Source organism: Cuculus canorus, chromosome 2 (genome assembly GCF_017976375.1).
Source record: "Cuculus canorus isolate bCucCan1 chromosome 2, bCucCan1.pri, whole genome shotgun sequence".
NCBI classification, from domain to species: Eukaryota; Metazoa; Chordata; class Aves; order Cuculiformes; family Cuculidae; genus Cuculus; species Cuculus canorus.
In genome coordinates this window covers 100,423-106,422 of record NC_071402.1, presented here as the reverse complement: position 1 = coordinate 106,422, position 6,000 = coordinate 100,423, and the positions used below count along the sequence as shown (strand labels likewise).

Here is a 6,000-nt window from a genome sequence, read left to right as displayed (position 1 = left end):
GTCCGACCTCCAGAGCCAGCTGTCCTCTCTGCAGAGCCCAGCCAGCGACCTGCAGGGTGAGACAGGCAAGGTGAGCCAGCGGCTGGCCCGAGGGGGCTGCGGGGATGCCAGGGAGGAGTTGGGGCACGGAGGGGGCAGGCAATGAGCCCCCGTGCCGGGACAATAAGGGGGTTGTGCCCTGACTCTGCCCCACCACCGTTTCCAGATCATGCAGCTGGAGGACGCCCCTGGAAAGCTGCAGGTGCCTGGAGCTGAAGGGAAAGAGGACATCAGGTATGAGACCACCCTGCAACTGGGGTGAAAGGGTGGGAGAGGGTTTCCTACGCCATGGGGCTGCATGGGAGCTCAGGGTGCTGGAACCATGGCGCATTGGGGCACACTGCAGCAGCCCCATGGAGGCTAAGCCTGCCTGTGCCTCTGTCTCTCTGTCCAGGTTGCTGCTGCAAGAATTGAAGCAGGAGCTGGGAGAGCAGCAGCAGAAGAGCCAGGCCACGCTGGAGCAGCTGGTGGACAAGAGTGCCGATCAGCTGCAGGCACAGGTGAGGTGCGGGGGCACAGTCCCACCAGCCACTGGCTGAGTGGGGTGATCCTGGTGGGTTTTCCCAGCCACGTCGCTGGGATGGATGGGGCCATGCAGCCTCCATGGCACCTAGGCTCGCTGGCTGCGTCCATCCCACCTCAGAGCCTGTTCCTTCTCCACTTCCTGCAGCTGGATGAGTTGAGGGTGGTGGGTGGAGAGCCTGAGGCAGGCAGAGGGGCACGCAGCGCACCCCATCTGCAGCAAGGACACCGGCACGCAGGTGGAGCAGCTCCTGCAGCACTATGAGAAGCTGCAGGAGCAGGTGGAATCCGTCATGTGCCAGCAGGCAGCGGGCAAGGTGGCGAGGCAGCGGCATGAGAAGAGCCAGGTAGGGAGGTGGTGGCGTGGGGGACCTTGGGAGGGGGCTGCTGGGACCCCACCACGACTGGCTATGCTTTGCTGTGACGTGGAGGAGTCCCTCGCTGCCCCCGTGCTTGGCTTCTACAAGCCAGCAGCATGGAAGGAAAAAAAAGCCTTGGGCGAAATGTCCTGCTGGCACCGACAGCCCGTGGCCGCTGGCCAAGTCACCTGGGTTTGCCTCCACGGGGCAGCCAGTCCCCTCGCACAGCACCAACTTGTCGCCTTCCTCCTGCAGCAGGAGGAGAAGCTCCTGAAGCACATGCAGGCCAGCATTGCGCCAGCTGCAAGCACAACATGAGTGGCTGGGCTCTGCTGTGAGAGACCTCCTGGATGGCTCTGAGAAGAAGCAGAGAGATATAGAGGTGGGTGGCTGAAAACCCCCGTGGGGTCTGAGCATCCTCTAGGCCAGCCCCAGGCTGGGGATGGCGAGAGATTTGTCCCCCCCACTAACCTGCTCGCAGCCCTGCAGAGGCCCCAAATTACCTTCCAGTACCTGAAGGGGGCCCTACAGGAAAGCTGGAGAGGGGCTATTCACAAAGGCTCGTGGGGCTATGGACGATGGGGAATGGGTAGAAACTGGAGAGGGGCAGATCTAGACTGGACATGAGGAAGAATTTCTTCACTATGAGAGTGGTGAGACAGTGGAACAGGTTGCCCGGGGAAGTTGTGTCTGCCCCATCCCCGAGGTGTTCAAGGCCAGGTTGGACGGGGCCTTGGTCAGCCTGATTTGGTGGGATGTCCCTGCCCATGCAAGGGTTTGGAACTAAATGATCTTTAAGGTCCCTTCCAACCCTAACTATTCTACGATTCTACGATTCTATGAACATGTCTTTCCTGGAGGTTTGGGGCGTTGTGGGGGATGTGCTCGGCTGGCTGGGAGGCAGCTCCCACCGTGCTTGCGTCATCATGGGTGCTTTCTGCTTTTGGAAGGCTCTGTTCCTGTTCCTGGAGAGGCTGGAGGAGAAGAAAGGAGAGAAGGAAGTCCTGGAAGTCGATTCGGTATGTCCTCAAGGGGCCGCTGTGCCAGGCAAGGGGATCCCGGGCAGAGTGACAAAATGCCCCCTGTCCCTTGGGTGCTCGATGGCAGAACCGGACAGAGGGAGGGAGGATTTCCAGACCAACTGTGGGCCCCTCACCAGGCCTCGGTGTCTCCCTGCAGGGACCAAGCCCACAGGGCTGATGGGGCAAGGGGGGCCATATCGCCACTTCTCCTTCCGACACCGCGGGCCCTGCCCGTCTCCCATCAAACCTTCCTCACCTCTCTCCTGCCTCTCCCTGTTGCCAGAAAGCAACCAAATCCACCGCGGGCAGCCAAGTCAGCCGAAGCCAGTTTGAGGCCAGCATGGAGCGGCTGATGGAGATAATAGAGAAGATCCAGAGCCAGGGGATGGCCAGGAGCAGGGCTTGCAGCAGCTGCAGCAGCAGCTTCAGGGAGGTGATGGACTCCAAGGTGAGGGCTGATTCGTCCCCCGCTGCCAAACGCAGGCACTTTTGGGCCGGGCAGACTAAGGCAGCCTCCGTCCGAGGGTCTCCCCTACCCGGCTCTCTCTCCCGGGGACCACCACGTCCCACGCCGGGGCAGCCACGCTGAGCTGGTCCACCTGTCCACAGCTGGATCGCCCGGAGCTGGCGCCTGTCCAGAGCCAACTGGAGCACTGTAAGAACACCCTGAAGCAGCTCAAGGACATCGTGCCACAGACAGGGACAGCCGATGGAGCAGCTGGGATGAAGTGAGTGTGATGGGCACAGGGGTGGCTTTGGGGGAGAGCGCTTGTCCTGTTTATGCCTGTGGGCCATCACGGCCAGCGTGGGTACCCTGGCACGGGAGCAATTTAGCCAGCAAACAGTGGGGATGGAGAGGAAGCAGCTGGGTCTTCTCCTCCCACCAGGAGCCAGCAGCAGCTTCCCCATGCCAGAGAAGGCACAAGGAGGGGATACTGGGGTGTGGGTACAAAGGCTTTTCTGGGTTGAGGGTCAGGGCTGGTGGCTCGTCCTCCCGGGCAGGGCTGTGACACGCAGTGCCCTGCGGACCTGGCTTGTGACCTGCCCTCCTGGCAAGGCCCCGGGGTGTAATTAGCGCTGAGGCAAGCGCTGCGAGGGCCACTTGGGATGGCAGGTGTGGGTGCCTGTGCCCTTCACTCCCATGTCCCTGCCAGCCCTGGGCAGCTGCCCGGGTTTCGGAGCTGGGGTGGCAGGGCAAAGCAAGCATGTGCTGGTCCTCAGGCATTGGTGACAAAGCCTATACTAAACCCATGGGAACGCTGCATCCCCCAGGCTCAGCGCTGGCTCCCAGGCTGGGAGCATCCCATCCCAATAAGGACTACTATAATCGCTTCCTTTGGCCTTGCCAGCACGCCCAGATCCCATGGGACTGCAGTGGCGTGGGGTGTCCGTTAGGAGCAGTTCCTGTGCTTCTGGTGGGGTTTGGACACTCCCCTCTGTGGATTCTCTGGTGCCTAATACGAGGTTGAGCTGGTTCCCAGCCCACAAACAACTGCTCTCCCTACTCCAAACCCCTCGGTTCTGGAAGCAGACAGACCGTGTTAGGCTGGTGGGGACAAATCGGGCTCAACGCCCGGTGGCCCCCCTGCAAATGTGGTAACTCCCTACAGGGCAGTGCGCGGCTCCTTGCTGCTTGCCTGTGAGCCGTGTCCCCCTGGAGCTCACCCAGCCTTTCTCTCCCCTCCCCAGGTACCCGCAGGCCCATTGCCACTGCCTGTCCTGTGACCAACCCCTCGCTGTGACGGCACCCGGACCGTGAGTAACACCCGGCACCGTGGGTGGGATGGGGAGATGGGTGCTGGCGCTGCCCCGCTGTGTGGGACACGGGGGCTTGGGTGTCCAGCCCTGCCAAGCGCCCTGCAAAGCCCCCTGGACAGCCCTGTCTGGTCAGCAGGGGCACAGTGACCCCTGCCCGGGGACAGGGGGCTGCCATTGGGTACAAGCCCAGGCTCTGAGGTGCTGCCCTGAGCCGGGGTGGGCCGATTGTCCCAGTCACCCACACGCAGCCTCTGCCCCTCCCCAGGAAAAAGGTGACCCTCCCATTTGCTGCCGCCGTTGCCCACCCGCCTCACTGCAAGCTCCACCCACCATCCCCAAACCAAGAGACGCAGCAGCACAGCAACAGGTAGGGGAGACGGGGACCCCATCTGCAGCCCCGTGGGTGCGAGCTGGCCCCAGCCCGAGTCCTGGCAAGGGGGAGCTCTTCCCGAGGGGAGGGTAGAGGGCTTGGGGAGGAGATGTCGCAGGGGGTCGGCTGTGCTTGCCCCAGCTCTGCGGGGTTTTACAGCTCCCCCCAAAGCTGCCCTTCCCTGCCCAGGTCTCCGTCTCAAGGGCGTTTGAGCTGCGCGTGAGGAGTTTGTGTCTGGTCTCAGCCCTGACTTCGGGCCTTGGGGCGGCATCAGGTGCCTCCTGTGAAACGCCTACCCCAAATGCAGCCCTGCAGCTGGGGCAGCCCAGCTCCTGCCTCCTGGTGTCCCTCGCACGGGGTGCAGGGACTGACCACAGGCACAGCCAGTTCACTGGCACCTTGGGGAGAGAGCAGAATCCAGCGGGATTGGGGGAGCTGGGAGGGCTTGATCCCAGCAGGGTGTGCCCCTGTGCCCTCCGCCTGGCACAGGGCGCACACGCTGTGCCGGAGCGCTGAGCACCCCCGTCCCACAGGGAGCCATCAGCTGAGTGCAGGTTCCTCAGCGAGGCACGGAGCAGCGGAGGCCTGCCACGTTACCACCTACCCACTGCCGCAATACCCGTTCCTCCAGCCCAAGCCCACCCAGCACCCCGCCGCCGAGCCAGGTAAGAATGTGTGAAGGTAGGGACACGGCAGGGACGAGAGAGGCTGAGAGGGGACACTGAGCCCGCCGAGGGGTCCATGCCTCAGTTCCCCCAGGGAGAGCTGGCGGTGGGAGGGTTGCTGGATTCAGCCCCGTGTCTGAGCCAGCCCGCCCTCTCCTCCCAGCAGGAGGTGACAGCAAGAGTGGGCAAGGACGGCTGTGTCGTCCCGAGGCTGGTGGAAGAGACGGTAGCCTGCTCTGGCGGGCAAGGAAGGTACAGCTGGAGCAGACTGGCACAGGGCCCCCTGCGGGTGGGAAGGGGGACAGTGCGGTAGGGGGTCCTGGACACCAGCACCCCTGCGTCGGGGCGGGGGCAGTACCCCATGTCTGGGTGTCTGCTGCCGGGCAGGGGCCCTGTCCTGGGCTGGCAGAGCTGCCCTGGGGCTTGCAGGGGTGCTCAAGCCCTGCCCCTCGCCCCCAGGTTCTGCCGCCTCAACAGAGGATGATGCCAGCACCTTCTCACAGACACCTCTCCTGGACACCAGAGAACCTCCGGCCGTAACCCAGCACCCAACAGCTGGGCAGCCACGGGCAGCAACAGAGATGCTGGGAGAAAAGCGACTTTCTGATTTTGAGTCGGTTTGGATCAATAAAAAAACTTCAACATCTTGTTATTGTTTTATTATTTTCTTTTTGGGGTTTTTGGTTTTTTTTAAGCAAGATTGGTTTCAAAACTAAAATCCAGCTCCGCTCTTCCCGAGGAAGGGGCCATGGACAGCAGCGACAGGGACGGGAAGCATCACCTTGATTAACCTCAGCCCCCAGTTCCAATTCCCCCCGGCCCTGTAGGGGTGGAGAAGGACAGAGGGGGAGGGTGGAGTGAAGTGGGGGGTCTGTGCGGTCTGTGCAAGAAGCCAGGCTGAAATTCAGAAGCCAGAAGGGAAGTTGTGCTTTGCTGCAACAAGGGCCTGGGAAATCCAGAGCCTGGAGAAAGAGGCCTTAGCAGCTTCCAGTATGCAAAGGGGCTCCAGGAATACCTGGGAGGGGCTCTTGCGTCAGGGAGTGCAGGATAGGGACGAGGGCAACAGTTTGAGCTGAAAGAGGGCAGAGGGAAAGCAGACAAAGGGGTTGGGAGTGTTTCCTTAGAGCTTGGTGCTGTTTGCCTTGAAGACCTTGGAAGTTGAGAAGGAAGGAGCCAGCTAGCAGAAGTTGACTGATAAGTGGTCCTGGGAATGCAGTCCTAGACAGGTATGGTCGGATTGAAGATCTGAAAGGTTTTTTCCAAGC

The 6,000-nt window shown here is 62.0% G+C and overlaps 1 long non-coding RNA gene across 1 annotated transcript; it reads left to right on the top strand.

The window, feature by feature from the left end:
- Positions 1-768: 768 nt before the first annotated feature.
- LOC128851095 (uncharacterized) lies at positions 769-2,325 on the top strand. Its single transcript, XR_008448352.1, has 4 exons — positions 769-908; positions 1,176-1,302; positions 1,871-1,939; positions 2,226-2,325. It is a non-coding gene; the product is annotated as an uncharacterized LOC128851095 (long non-coding RNA).
- The last annotated feature ends 3,675 nt before the right edge of the window (positions 2,326-6,000 follow it).